Raw genomic sequence first — 15141 nt, forward strand, 5'->3', positions numbered from 1 at the left:
CCCCTACCCCCTGGTGGCTCAGACGGTAAAGAATCCGGTTGCAATGCAGGAAACCTGGGTTTGATGCCGTGGGGAGATGCCCTGGAGAAGGGAACGGACTCCTGTATTCTGGCCTGGAGAATTCCATGGACAGAGGGACCTGGCAGGCTAGTCCATGGGATCACAAAGAGTGACTCCACTGAGCCACTTTCACTCCCCCTCACCCCGCCCCCACCCCCAAGCCAGGAGGGTAAGCTACGAAGTTACAAGAGCTTTCGTGAAAACTTATTTTGGGGAAAACCCCCAATGTTCCTTTTTAAACCTATCTGGGTGTGCCTAGAACAAAGAAGGATGAGTGCCTCCAGCATCTCAAGTTGGAGTCCGAGACAAATCTTCCTTGCTTGGTCCTCCTCCTTCCTTGAAGAATAAGTTCTCATTCATTTATTCATTCATTGGCAATTTATTGAAACCTGCTTTGGGCCAGTCACAGGATCAGGTCCTAGAGATACAACCGAAAACAAGTCATATGTGTTCTGCCTTACTGGAGCTCATTAGTCTAATGGGAAATATAGACTGAGCAGACAAAATAAACTACAGATAGCAATGTTATGGAGGAAACAAGGCAAACAAAATATGAAAGTTGGAGGCAGGGAGCGTGTACCTATTTTAGATGGACTGGTCTGAAAGATCCCTTTGAAGAGGTTACATTTAATTTGAGAGCTAATGGAGAAGGAGCCAGTCAGGAGAGGGGATGAAGAAAAGGGAACAGCAATATAGATTTCGGTTTGTTCTAGGTATTTGCAAGCCTGGCTGGCAGAGTTTAGCAAGCAACTAGGAGTGACTCTATGGAGATCCTGGAGAGGCAGCACAGATGTGGATGTGCAGGACCTCATATAAAGGCCCTAAATGAGAGCCAACTTAGAACACAGTAGGCTCTTCCTGGTAACTCAGCTGGTAAAGAATCTGCCTGCAGTGTAGGAGACTCTGGTTTGATTCCTGGTCAGCAGAGTCCTTGAAGGAATAGGCTACACACTCCAGTATTCTTTTCTGAAGCATCTCCATGAACAGAGGAGTCTGGTGGGCTAAGAGTCAGACACAGCACAAACTCTGTCTTTGCAGACCCACTCCACATTATATGCAAGAAATTAAGATGTACCCACATCCTCAGTAAAATAAAATATATAAGTAACTTCATAAAGGTTGAGATGAAATTTAGGATTAATTGACATATATCATGTAGTCACAGACATTCATTAATTTTGACTTACAAAGTTTTTTGTGGAGAAGGGAATGGCAACCCACTCCAGTATCCTTGCCTAGGAAATCCCATGGACAGAGGAGCCTGGCGGCCTACAGTCCATGGGGTCGCAGAGTTGGACACCACTGAGGGACTGAGCATGCAGTGTTTATTCAAATTTGAGCTCTTTGGAGCATCCCCTGGTTCTTGGTTCTGCAGTCTTCCCTGGGGCCCTTCATGGAGCTGACTGGGACCAAGTCACCTCATGCAGCTACATTTCTTTCTAGAGCACCTAGCCCTTTAGATTGCTGGCTCTGAGAAACAAGTACTGTGTGAACTGTGCTTGTAGTGGTCTGTTAGGAGGGCCACACAGGAGAAGGTGGCCGCGGGCCCACAGTGTCCACCATAAGCTAGGTAGAAAGACGTGTTTGTTCTGCAACGTGATGAACATACTGCCAAATCTCCAGACAGTCCAGAGGGTCAGTTGTCAAGCAAATGAGCACTTTTGAAAAGTAGTTTTGCAAGATCCATCAAGAACCACAAAAATATTCATACTTATTTACCCAATAATCCCACTTCTAGAAACCTTTTATAAGAAAAATCAGAGATGCTATAAAAGGTTTATACATGAGAACAGTAACCCCAAGACAGCAAAAACTCTGCAAACATTCATCATATGAGAATGACTAAATAAATTATGCCTCTTTACACTACAACTTTGTTCGTTATTAACAATATCCTTTCAAAGATTAAAAAATCTTCATTAAATATTTTTCATTGAAAAATGACATAGGATATAAAATTAAGTTTTAAGAAAGTTATGATATGACTCCAAATTTAAATATTCTGTTTGTATATATATATTCACACATATATTTTAAATATATAAGTGAATTAAAAGACTAGACAGAAAAAAAAAAAGTGTTTTGGAGCTACTTCTTTTTTTCCTCTTGTTTTTTATTAGGTCCACGACAAGATATGAACCTCTAGGCCTCTAGTGCCTAATGGATACAAACATACAGAGTGATAAAAAAAAACTTAGATTTTATTCAATGTCATGGAAAGTCATGGAGGTCTTTTAAGCAGAGAGTGATACAATCTGACTTACATCACTTAAAGATTGCACTGGCTTTTGTGTGGAGAATGAATGAGGCTGGTGAGGGTAGAAGAGGTAAGATCTATTAGAATTGTTGTGCAGGGTTGGAGTGATTGCCCTGGAAAGACAGATTAGAGATATTTCGGGGGATAAAAGTAACTGAATTTGTTGCTGGATTGGATATGGGAGGGAGGAAAAAGGAGATAGGGATGATTCCTAGCCTTCTGACTTCCATAAGTGGATGGATGTTAATTTCATTTACTGAAATACTCAAGGCTGGAGTTGTTCTAGCAGAAAATAAAAAGTTTAATTTTGCAGATGGTAAGTCTGGTGTATCTATGAGATATCAAGGGAGACGTCAAGAAGGCAGTTGAATTACATCTGGGGGCTCGAGGAAAATAATCTGGGTTGGATATATAAATTTAAGAGTTTTCTGCAATAGAAGAACAGAATCTCTTCAGAGATTGGGAAAAGGGAGACAGTGAAGCTCCAGACCACCTACTGAATCAGAATCTGCTTTTTTCTTTTTCTTTTTGTCACACCTGGAGGCATGTGGGATTTTAGTTCCCGATTAGGGCTCAAACCCTTGCCCTCTGCCTTGGAAGGGCAGAATCTTAACCACTGGACCACCAGGGAAGTCCTCAGAATCTGCATTTTAACAAAATCCACAGTCAAGTTTGATATATACTGATTTAGGCCTTTCACAGGCCATCTCCTCCTTTTCAACGCTTTAAAATTCCTAAATGAGAAATATTTTTCCTCTTTTGAAACTTCTTCATTCTTTGCTTGTACTAAAACCGTGCAACTCAGATTGGGACTTGAACCTACGGTCTTTTAATTGAGATCACACCTGGTCTTAGAACCTAATGAAGCTCAGTTCTCGATGTCTCCTGGCAGAATGAGTTCAGTGAGAGACAAAGTGATATGTAAGAAGTGGATTTATTTAGGATGGCCTCCACAGAGTGTGTGGAAAGTCTTCCCTGGTAGCTCAGACAGTAAACAATCTGCCTGTAATGCAGGAGACCTGGGTTTGATCCCTGGGTTGGGAAGATCCCCTGGAGAAGGGAATGGCAACCCACTCCAGTATTCTTGCCTGGGAAATCCCATGGACAGAGGAGCCTGGTGGGCTACAGTCCATGGGGTCACAGAGAGTCAGACACGACTGAGCTACTTTCACTCACTGACTCCAGAGTGTGGGCCATCTCAGAAGGTGAGAGGCCCTGAAATAGCGGCTGGACTATTTCATAGGCTAATGAGTGGGAGGATTATTCCAACTATTTTGTGGGGAGGAGGGGCATGGGAGAGGGTGGGCATTTCCAGGAATTGAGCCACTGCCCACTTTTTGGACTTTTATGGTTAAGCTCTGGACTGTCACGACACTGACATATTCAGTGTCATATTTAGCTAACATATTACAATGAACATATAATGAGGCTCAGGGTCTACTGGAGCTAGTTTAGCTCTAATCAGTTTTTGTCATGTCCTATAACTGAAGAACCTCTTGATGAGGGTGAAAGAGGAAAGTGAAAAACCTGGCTTAAAACTCAACATTCAAAAAACGAAGATCATGGTATCCGGTCGCATCACTTCATGGCAAATATATGGGATAAAAGTGGAAACAGTGACTGATTTTATTTTCCTGGGCTCCAAAATCACTACAGATGGTGATTGCAGCCACAGAATTAAAAGATGCTTGCGCCTTGGAAGAAAAGCTATGACAAACCTAGACAGTATATTAAAAAGCAGGGACATCACTTTGCCGACAAAGTCCATATAGTCAAAGGTATGGTTTTCCAGTAGTTGTGCACAGATATGAAAGTTGAACCATAAAGAAGTATGAGCACCAAAGAATTGATGCTTTTGAATTATGGTGCTGAAGACGACTCTTGAGAGTTCCTTGGACAGTAAGGAGATCAAACCAGTCAATCCTAAAAGAAATCAACCCTGAATATTCATTGGAAGGACTGAAGCTCCAATCCTTTGGCCACCTGATGCAAAGACCTGACTCACTGGAAAAGACCCTGGTGCTGGGAAAGATTGAGGGCAGGAGGAGAAGGGGGTGACAAAGGATGAGATGAGATTGGACAGCATCACCGACTCAATGGACATGAGTTTGAGCAAACTCTGGGAGATAGTGAAGGACAGGGAGGCCTGGTATGCTGCAGTTCATGGGGTTGCAAAGAGTTGGACAAGACTTAGTGACTGAACAACAATAACAATACCTATGTGATTTTTTTAAAGGTTGTGCCCTGCCCCCTTCCCTCTTGTTTCAGTAATTCCCAACAGTCACTTCATTTGGCCTTGAATCATAATTAATTACATACAGGTCTTAGTTATCCTGTTAGGTTGTGAGCTCTTTGAAGGATATAACAGTAAAATCTCGATTTAAAGTTACTAGACTTGGTACTTTGCTTGATGCTCTGCTACTTCCCATATACACATGTAAACCGACCCAAACCTAAGTGGTGCTAGTGTTGTAACTGATACTCAGAATTTTCCAGGATCCATATGTAAATTGACTCTCATATGTGCCATGTGTGGGAGGGACTATCTGTTGCAATTATTATTATTTTTTAAAGTTGGAAGATAATTGCTTTACAATGTTGTATTAGTTTCTGCCATCAGTTCAGTTCAGTTGCTCAGACATGTCTGACCCTTTGCGACCCCATGGACTGCAGCACACAGCCTTCCCTGTCCATCACCAGCTCCCAGAACTTGCTCAAACTTATGTCCATCGAGTCTGTGATGCCATCCAACCATGTCATCCTCTCATCCCCTTCTCCTCTTGCCTTTAATCATTCCCAGCATCAGGGTCTTTCCCAATGAGTCATTTCTTCGAATCAGGTGGCTCAAGTATTGGAGTGTTAGCTTCAGCATCAGTCCTTCCAATGAATACTCAGGACTGATCTCCTTTAGGAAGGACTGGTTGGATCTCCTTGCAGTCCAGTTCAGTTCAGTTCAGTCGCTCAGTCGTGTCTGACTCTTTGCGACTCCATGAATCGCAGCACGCCAGACCTCCCTGTCCATCACCAACTCCCGGAGTTCACTCAGACTCACGTCCATCGAGTCAGTGATGCCATCCAGCCATCTCATCCTCTGTCGTCCCCTTCTCCTCCTGCCCCCAATCCCTCCCAGCATCCTGGTTGGATCTCCTTGCAGTCCAAGGGACTCTCAAGAGTCTTCTCCAACACCACAGTTCAAAAGCATCAATTCTTCAGTGCTCAGCCTTCTTCACAGTCCAACTCTCACATCCATACATGACCACAGGAGAGCCTTGACTAGACGGACCTTAGCTGGCAAAGTAATGTCTCTGCTTTTGAATATACTATCTAGGTTGGTCATCACTTTTCTTCCAAGGAGTAAGTGTCTTTTAATTTCATGGCTGCAATCACCATATACCGTGGTTTTGGAGCCCCCAAAATAAAGTCTGACACTGTTTCCACTGTTTCCCCATCTATTTCCCATGAAGTGATGGGACCAGATGCCATGATCTTCGTTTTCTGAATGTTGAGCTTTAGGCCAACTTTTTCACTCTCCACTTTCACTTTAATCAAGAGGCTTTTTAGTTCCTCTTCACTTTCTGCCATAAGGGTGATGTCATCTGCATATCTGAGGTTATTGCTATTTCTCCCGGCAATCTTGATTCCAGCTTGTGTTTCTTCCAGTCCAGCATTTCTCATGTTGTACTCTGCATATAAGTTAAATAAGCAGGGTGACAATACACAGCCTTGACATACTCTTTTCTCAATTTGGAACTAGTCTGTTGTTCCATGTCCAGTTCTAACTGTTGCTTCTTGACCTGCACATACAGATTTCTCAGGAGGCAGGTCAGGTGATCTGGTATTCCCATCTCTTTCAGAATTTTCTGCAGTTTGTTGTGATCCACACAGTCAAAGGCTTTGGCATTGTCAATAAAGCAAATGTAGATATTTTTCTGGAACTCTCTCGCTTTTTCAACGATCCAACGGACGTTGGCCATTTTATCTCTGGTTCCTTTGCCTTTTTAAAATCTAGCTTGAACATCTGGAAGTTCTCAGTTCATATACTACTGAAGCCTGGCTTGGAGAATTTTGAGTATTACTTTGCTAGCATGTGAGATGAGAGCCATTGTGTGGTAGTCTGAACATTCTTTGGCATTGCCTCTCTTTGGGACTGGAATGAAGACTGACCTTTTCCAGTCCTGTAGCCACTGCTGAGTTTTCCAGATTTTCTGACATACTGAGTGCAGCACTTTCACAGCATCATCTTTTATGATTTGAAATAGCACAACTGGAGTTTCATCACCACCACTAGCTTTGTTTGTAGTGATGCTTCCTAAGGCCCACTTGACTTCACATTCCAGGATGTCTGTCTCTAGGTGAGTGATCACACCATCGTGTTTATCTGGGTCATTAAGATCTTTTTTGTATATTTCTCCTATGTATTCTTGCCATGTCTTGTTAATATCTTCTGCTTCTGTTAGGTCCATACCATTTCTGTCCTTTATTGTGCCCACCTTTGCCTGAAACGTTCCCTTGATATCTCTAATTTTCTTGAAGGGATCTCTAGTCTTTCCCACTCTATTGTTTTCCTCTATTTCTTTGCAGTGATCACTGAGGAAGGCTTTCTTATCTCTCCTTGCTATTGTTTGGAACTCTGAGTTCAAATGGGTATATCTTTCCTTTTCTCCTTTGCCTTTAGCTTCTCTGCTTTTCTCAGCTATTTGCCTTGTCAGACAACCATTTTACATTTTTGCATTTCTTTTTTTTGGTGATGGTCTTGATCACCGCCTCCTGTAAAATGTCATGAATCTCCATTCATAGTTCTTCAGGCACTCTATCAGACTTAATCCCTTGAAACTATTTGTCACTCCCACTATATAATTGTAAGGGATTTGATTTAAGTCATACCTGAATGGTCTAGTGGTTTTCCCTACTTTCCTGAATTTTCAGGGCATGGACTTGGATTACTGTGATATTGAATGGTTTGCCTTGGAAACAAACAGAGATCATTCTGTCATTTTTGAGATTGCATCCAAGTACTGCATTTTGGACTTTTTTGTTGACTATGATGGCTATTCCATTTCTTCTAAGGGATTCTTGCCCACAATAGTAGATATAATGGTCATCTAAGTTAAGTTCACCCATTCCAGTCCATTTTAGTTCACTGATTCCTAAAATATCAATGTTCACTCTTGCTATCTCCTCTTTGACCACTTTGAATTTGCCTTGATGCATGGACCTAACATTCCAGGTTCCTATGCAATATTGCTCTTTATAGCATTGGACTTTACTTCCATCACCCGTCACATCCACAGCTGGGTGTTGTTTTTGCTTTGGCTCCATCTCTTCATTTTTTCTGGAGTTATTTATCCATCTTCTCCAGTAGCAATTGGGCACCTACCAATATGGGGAGTTCATCTTTCGGTGTCATATCTTTTTGCCTTTTCTTACCATTCATGGGGTTCTCAAGGCAAGAATACTGAAGTGGTTTGCCATTCCCTTCTCCAGCGGACCACATTTTGTCAGAACTCTCCTCCATGACCCGTCCGTCTTGGGTGGCCCTACGCGGCGAGGCTCATAGTTTCATTGAGCTAGACAAGGCTGTGGTCCATGTGATCAGTTTGGTTAGTTTTCTGTAATTGTGGTTTTCATTCTGTCTGCCCTATGATCAGTTCAGTTCAGTTCAGTCACTCAGTCGTGTCCGACTCTTTGCGACCCCATGAATCGCAGCACGCCAGGCCTCCCTGTCCATTACCAACTCCCAGAGTTCACTCAGATTCATGTCCATCGAGTCAGTGATGCCATCCAGCCATCTCATCCTCTGTCGTCACCTTCTCCTTATGGAAGCTTCCTGATGGGAGAGACTGACAGCAGGAAACTGGGTCTTGTTCTGATGGGTGGGGCCATGTTCAGTGAGTCTTTAATCCAATTTTCTGTTGATGGGCAGAGCTGTGTTCCCTCCCTGTTGCTAGACCTGAAGCCAAACTATGGTGGAGGTAATGAAGATAATGGCGACCTCCTTCAAAAGGTCCCAAGCATGCACTGCTGGACTCGGTGCCTCCGACCCTGAAGCAGGCCACCACTGACCCACGCCTCTGCTGGAGACTCCTGGACACTCACGGGCATGTCTGGGTCAGTTTCTTGCGCACTGTCACAGGTTGGCCGTGTGTCTTAACCACCTCCTTGATCCCGGCCACTTGGTTTCCCGGGCACACCATGAGAGCACCGTCTCAGGTATGCTGAATATCTCCTCTGGAGAGCTGACCTCAGGCTGAGACCCTCCTGGCAGATGTCAACCATCCAAGACCTCAGGAGGAGGTGGTTAGCAGCTGGGAGCTTGCTCACAGTTTGGTGGAAGATGCCATCTCTGGGGCTAAGAGTGTAGCAGCCCCTTACATTCAGAGCCTGCCTCTCTGCCTCCTGGTGGGGAGGGGCCAGTAGGCAGCCAGCTAGCTCTCTTTTTGTATTCGCTCAATCCTTTGTTCTGAGAGCAGGCCAGGCTGCGTCTTAAGCTGTTAGGTTAGAGCCTTTCGCAGGAAAGTTCTCTTTTGTGCAGTTGTGGTTAGGTGTGTATTCTGCGGGTTGGTTTTTTTTTTTTCTCCCGGTTATGTTGCCTTCTGAGATCCCCAAACTCCTCACAGACCCGCCTGTGAGAGGGTTTCCTACTGTGTAGAAACTTCTTCTTCACGACTCCCTCCCCAGGACAGGTCTCCATCCCTAACTCTTTTGTCTCTCTCTTTGTCTTTTATATTTTGTCCTACCCGCTTTCGAAGAGAATGGGCTGCCTTTCTGGGTACCTGGTGTCCTCCACCAGTGTTCAGAAGTTTCTGCCGTACAGCAATGCAAATCAGCCTCAAGTATACATATATCCCCTGTTGCCATTATTTTTTACTTAATAAAATGAGCAATTAACTATTACTTTATGTTATGAAAGCCTAGAATATCATTCCTTTTACCTTCAACTGCAGCGAAGTGATCAAATTATGTCTTCATTCACGAACTCCAGAGTAAGCGGAGAGCTGACATAAAGTATTCAAAAACAAATGGTTATTTGCAACATCACACGAAAATTTTAGGAAAGGAAATTTCACAAATTTCTTTGATTAAACCAATACATATGTTTTTTCTTTAAAAATATTAATTTAAAATTCCTATTAGAAATCATTGTTCAGTGCAGAAAAAAGAAAAATATACACAAGTCTTCTTTCCCTCCATCCCTTAAAAATCAACTTAATTTTTCTACTTGAGGGTAACCAATAATAATACTTTGGGACATTGCCTTCCTGATGGAATCTTCCCTGGTCTGTAAATATAGATCTGTATCATCTTTTTCACTAGTTACATGGTATTTCACTATAAAGATACATCAGACATTGGTTTAACTGGTTCAGCATCACTATTTTTTTTCCAATTTTTTTATATTAAGCAATCCTGTAAAGAGCACTTTGTATGTTCATTTTAGGATAAACTTTGAAAAATTTTGGTTGTAAGAGGCTATCACTTAAAATTAGGAAAAGCCTCAAGTGATAGAAAACGCCAAAATATAGTAGCTTAAACAAGATAGAAGTTTATTTTTCTCATATAAATAAAGTTTAGAGATAAGTAATTGGGACTGGTGTGGCAGCTCCACAAACATGTGGAACCCAGGCCCCTTCTATCTAGTTGCTCCACACCCTCAACCTGTGGCTTCCACCTCATGGCCCCAGAAGGCTTCTTGAGCTCAGGCTATCATGTTCACATTCCAGTCAGCAGGAAGAAGGAAAGGAAAGAAGGGACTTCTCCCTGACAGTTTAAAGACCCTTCCCTTGACGTGGATTTAACCAGAATTTAGTAACATGGTCAGTCCTAACTGAGAAACATCTTGGAAGACCCTGTGTCCAGCTTAAAAATAGGGGATGCTATTACTATATAAGAAGGGAAGAGCAGCTATCAGAGTACAACAACAGTCCCTGTACAAATAGTGAGCACATTTTCCACTTTTGGTACATTTTATCTTTTGGTTTCCCAACCCTTAGTAAACAGTTTTTAAATATCCAAATTAATCTAATAGCTTAAATCAATTTCCTGTTGGTTCTTGATAGAGAAGACCACATAGTTGGCTTATATCTTTTATATCATTGAAAATAATTAAAGCTACTTCTAAATTCCCTTGTTTAGACAGTGATTTCCTTTCTAGTTTGATTTCCTTGGCGTATCCAAATCCTATTCCATCCTTCTGGGATATTTCTCATCTTCTCTTAATGTTGCTTTATTTGGACCTAAGTCTGTTACCTTTTTTTTTGACTAAAGCCTAACTGATTGAATTGAATTGAAACATAGTGATTTCTGTCCTTTACTTTTGAGCATTTATTTCTTTGAATACGAAAAATAAAGCCCACTGACTAATTAAAAAAAAAAAAAAAAACTTGTCCACGCCCCATGGTGTGTGGGGAGTCCCCCAACCAGGGGGTTGAACCTATGGCCCCTGCACAAGAAGCACAAGTCCTAAGCACTAGACCTCCAGAGAAGTCCCCCAATAGATGGGGGTTTTTTTAAAAATCATTTTTTTGGTCCTCATTTTTTTTTCTTTCAGAAAAGATGGGTATTTTTTTATGTTTATTTTATTTTTAAAATTTTATTTTTATACTTAAAGACTAGTCAACTAAATCAGAAAGATTGCCAGCAAAAATAATAAGGCAAATTCATGTGCCTTGGGCACTTGAATCAGGCAGTCAGAAAAAAATAGACTAAGAATAAAACTGTGTAAGGGTATATGGAACCAGAGGTTATTACATAAAGTTCTTAGACTGTAACCTGGTGACAAGATTTCATCCCACAGTAGGCGTTGATAACAGAACGGCAAGACATTCCTCACTTTTCAGGCAAGGACACCAAGGTCCAAAAAATGTGTCTTCCTAAGTTTTTCATCTCCAGTATCCTGCTTGTTATGAAGCCAGTTTGAGTAATTACATTTGGGTCATGTCAAATTTTGCCTGGAAAATTGAGGGCAGGAGAATAAGAGGGTGACAGGGGATGAGATGGTTGGATGGTATCACTGACTCAATGGACATGAGTTGAGAAAACTGGGAGATAGCGAAGGGCAGGGAAGCCTGGTGTGCTACAGTCCACCAGGACGCAAAGAGCTGGACATGCCTAACAACAACAACAAAAACTCTACTGTATAAAAAGAAGGGAGGGGAAGAGGCCAAAAAAGTATACTATAACGTGCATGCTGCTGCTGCTGCTAAGTCGCTTCAGTCGTGTCTGACTCTGTGCGACCCCATAGACAGTAGCCCACCAGGCTCCCCCGTCCCTGGGATTCTCCAGGCAAGAACACTGGAGTGGGTTGCCATTTCCTTCTCCAAAGCATGAAAGTGAAAATTGAAAGTGAAGTCTCTCAGTCATGTCTGACTCCTAGCGACCCCATGGACTGTAGCCTACCAGGCTGCTCCGTCCATGGGATTTGCCAGGCAAGAGTACTGGAGTGGACTGCCATAGTGTTATACTATTTTAAAATGAAAAAAATGTATTCATGAGTATATAAAATGCTGGGAGTGTAAGCTGATAGGGTAGGGGCTCCCTGGAGAAAAGAGAACCAGACATAGCTTTTTGTAATCTAAGCCTGGTCTCAGTGCTCGCCTTTGAACAGGGCTCAGTAATAATGAACGTGAAGTCACTCAGTCGTGTCTGACTCTTTGCGACCCCGTGGAACCTACAAGTCTTCTCTATCCATGGGATTCTCCAGGCAAGAATACTGGAGTGGATTGCCATTTCCTTCTCCAGGGGATCTTCCCAACGCAGGGATCGAACCCAGGTCTACCCGCATTGGAGGCAGACACTTTAACCTCTGAGCCACCAGGGAAGCCCAGCAATAGTGAACTTAAGGAAACAAAAGAACAATCTGTTAGCAGGCAAGAGAAGTACCAGCAGCAACAAAAGAACAATCTGTTAGCAGGCAAGAGAGGTACCAGCAGCAAAGATAACAAATCAGTTATAAAGATTTCAGATTCTGTTTCAAAGGTAGAGATCAGCCTGAAGCACTTTCTTGAGCTGTTTTGTAGAATTCAAACCTCCTCAGCACCAAAGCAACTGGAATCTAAATGATGATTGTATTGACCCCTTTTGACCTCCATGGCTTTAATCAACTGAAACTTGGATTCTGTTGTCCTTTACCCCAGTTCTATGCTGACTTCTCTTTTCAAGTCCCTTCAAAAATATGTATGTATGCTTGGCTTAAAACCTTGCCCAATTTTGCTGTTTGGGGAGATACTGCTTTGAGAAAGATCCTCTGTGGTGTTCTTACTTTCTGCAAGTAATAACTCCTTCCTTCCTCCAAACTTTGGCTTGGGTGTCTCTTTTGGCTCAGTACCCACTAAGAGGTGAACCCAGTTTTCAGGTAACAGAAGAAATGCCACAGTAATATGTCGTATGTCATGCGTGCATGCTCAGTCATGTCCAACGCTTTGAGACCTGATAAACTATAGCCCTCCAGGCTCCTCTGTTCATGGGATTCTTCATGCAAGAATACTGGAGTAGGTTGCCATTTCCTTCTCCGGGGGATCTTCCCAACCCAGGGATCAAACCCTCGTCTCCTGAGCCTTGTGCATGGGCAGGCAGATCCTTTACTACCATGCCACCTGGGAAGCTCTCCTGAGTAGTACAGTAGTTATTTTTGCATGGCAATATTAAGGGAGATTTAAGTAAGTTCTTTTTTCTTTTGTGCATTTCTGGGTTTTCTAAGCTCTTTGTATTGAGTATGTATTATTTGTGTTATTAAAAGCATTATTTAAAATATACACTGTTGCATATTACTGTAGGACAAATGGAAGAGATGGAAGAGGGTTGAAAAGTCATTTTGGATGTTTTTTAATGAGGATCATTATCAACTGAAAGATATCAATAAATAAATATACTCAAATATTTAAGCCAGTTGATAGCTGTCTGGGAAATCACGAGGCAGAAGAACAAATAGCAGAGAAGTTAGTAGGCACTACCCAACTTTCCCAAAATCTTTTTCCAATCTCCTTTCAAAAGGAGCCCTCCTCCAAGATTAGTTTTTAAAAAGGTGTTGGATTCTGATTTTTTTTTTTTTTTTGAATTTGCGACTTGTGGGATTTTAGTCTTGGCAGGGAGAACAGTCTTAACCACTGGACTGCCAAGGAATTCCCCAAGATTCTGATTTTGTTACTTCTTAGATTGCATCAAGGTCCAGGCAGCTGTACCAAGAAACCCCTAGATACTGTGGATTCAGATATGAAGGGACTGGCTATTGGCTCCGACCCTTGGGAGCCAACTCAATCCCAACTGGCAATACATTTTTAAAAACTGAAGTATAGCTGGTTTGCAATATTGTGTTAGTTTCAGGTATATAGCTAAGTGAATTAGTTATTTTTTTCAGATTATTTTCCATTATAGGTTATTACAAGATTTTGACTATAACTCACTGTGTAATACAGTAAATAAATCCTTGTTGTTCATCTATTTTGTATATATTGTGGTATATCTGTTAACCCCATACTCCCAGTTTATCCCTTCCTCCCTCCCCTTTTGGTAACCTTAAGTTTGTTTTCTATGTCTGTGAGTCTGTTTCTGTTTTGTAAACAACTTCATTTGTATTATTTTTTTGATTTCACGAGTAAGTGATATATAATATTTGTCTTGCTCTTATTTCCACTTAGTATGATAATCTCTAGGCTCATCTCTCATTTTGCTGCAAATGACATTATTTCATTCTCTTTTTTGGGGTAATATTCTATTGTATATGTGTACCTCATCTTCTTATGCATTTATTTATCAATGGATACTTAGGTTACATTCATGTTTTGACTATTGTAAATAGTGCTACTATGACTACTGGGTGCATGTATCTTTTTTAATTAGTCTTTTCTGGGGGGGTGGCAAACCACATGGCTTGCAGGATTTTAGTTCTCCAACCAGGGATGGAAACCATGCCCCATGCAGTGGAAGCATGGAGTCCTAACCACTGGACTGCCAGGGAATTCCTTGAATTAGAGTTTTCATCTTTTCTGAATACATGCCTGGGAGAGGAATCACTGGATCATATGGTGGCTATATTTTTAGTATTTTGAGGAGCCCGTATACTGTTCTCCATATTGGCTGTACGAATTTACATTTCCACCAACAGTATAGGAGGGTTCCCTTTTTTCCACACCCTCTCCAGCAATTATTATTTGTAGTCTTTTTGATGATAGCCATTCTGACCTGTCTGAGGTGATATCTCAATGTGATTTGTTTTGCATTTCCCTAATAATTATCATTGTTGAGCACTTTTTCATGTCCAACTAGCAATACATTTAGTCCTATATTTTATATTTCATGATTGAATTATTTAGGTTGCACTTTTAGCATTGTGTTGAGAATTCTGGAAAGTGGTTTTAATTACTTAAATAATTAAGGCCAGTGAGGCATAAATTGGGAGCAAATACTTGCAAAAGACATGTTGAATGAAGGAAATTTACCCAAAATATACTATAATCTCTTAAAATTGTAAGAAAATGAACAACCCAATTAAACGATGAGCGAAAGACCTGAACAGATAGATAAACCTCACCGAAGAAGATACACAGGGACTTCTCGGCGGTCCAGAGATTAAGGCTCTGTGCTTCCACTGCAAGGAGCACAGGTTTGATCTGCACATCGGTCCCGCATGCCATGCAGTGTGGCCAAAACATAAAAGTATTGAAAGAGGAAGACATTCAAGTGGAAAACAAGTATATGAAAGATGCCATGCATCACGTCTTCAGGGAATTGCAAATTTTAAACAACAGTGAGATCCCGTTACACACCTATTGGAACGGCCAAATTCCAAAATACTGACAACACCAAATGCTGGTGAGGCTGTGGAACAA

This window comes from Capra hircus, chromosome 19 (assembly GCF_001704415.2).
Source record: "Capra hircus breed San Clemente chromosome 19, ASM170441v1, whole genome shotgun sequence".
Classification (NCBI taxonomy): Eukaryota; Metazoa; Chordata; class Mammalia; order Artiodactyla; family Bovidae; genus Capra; species Capra hircus.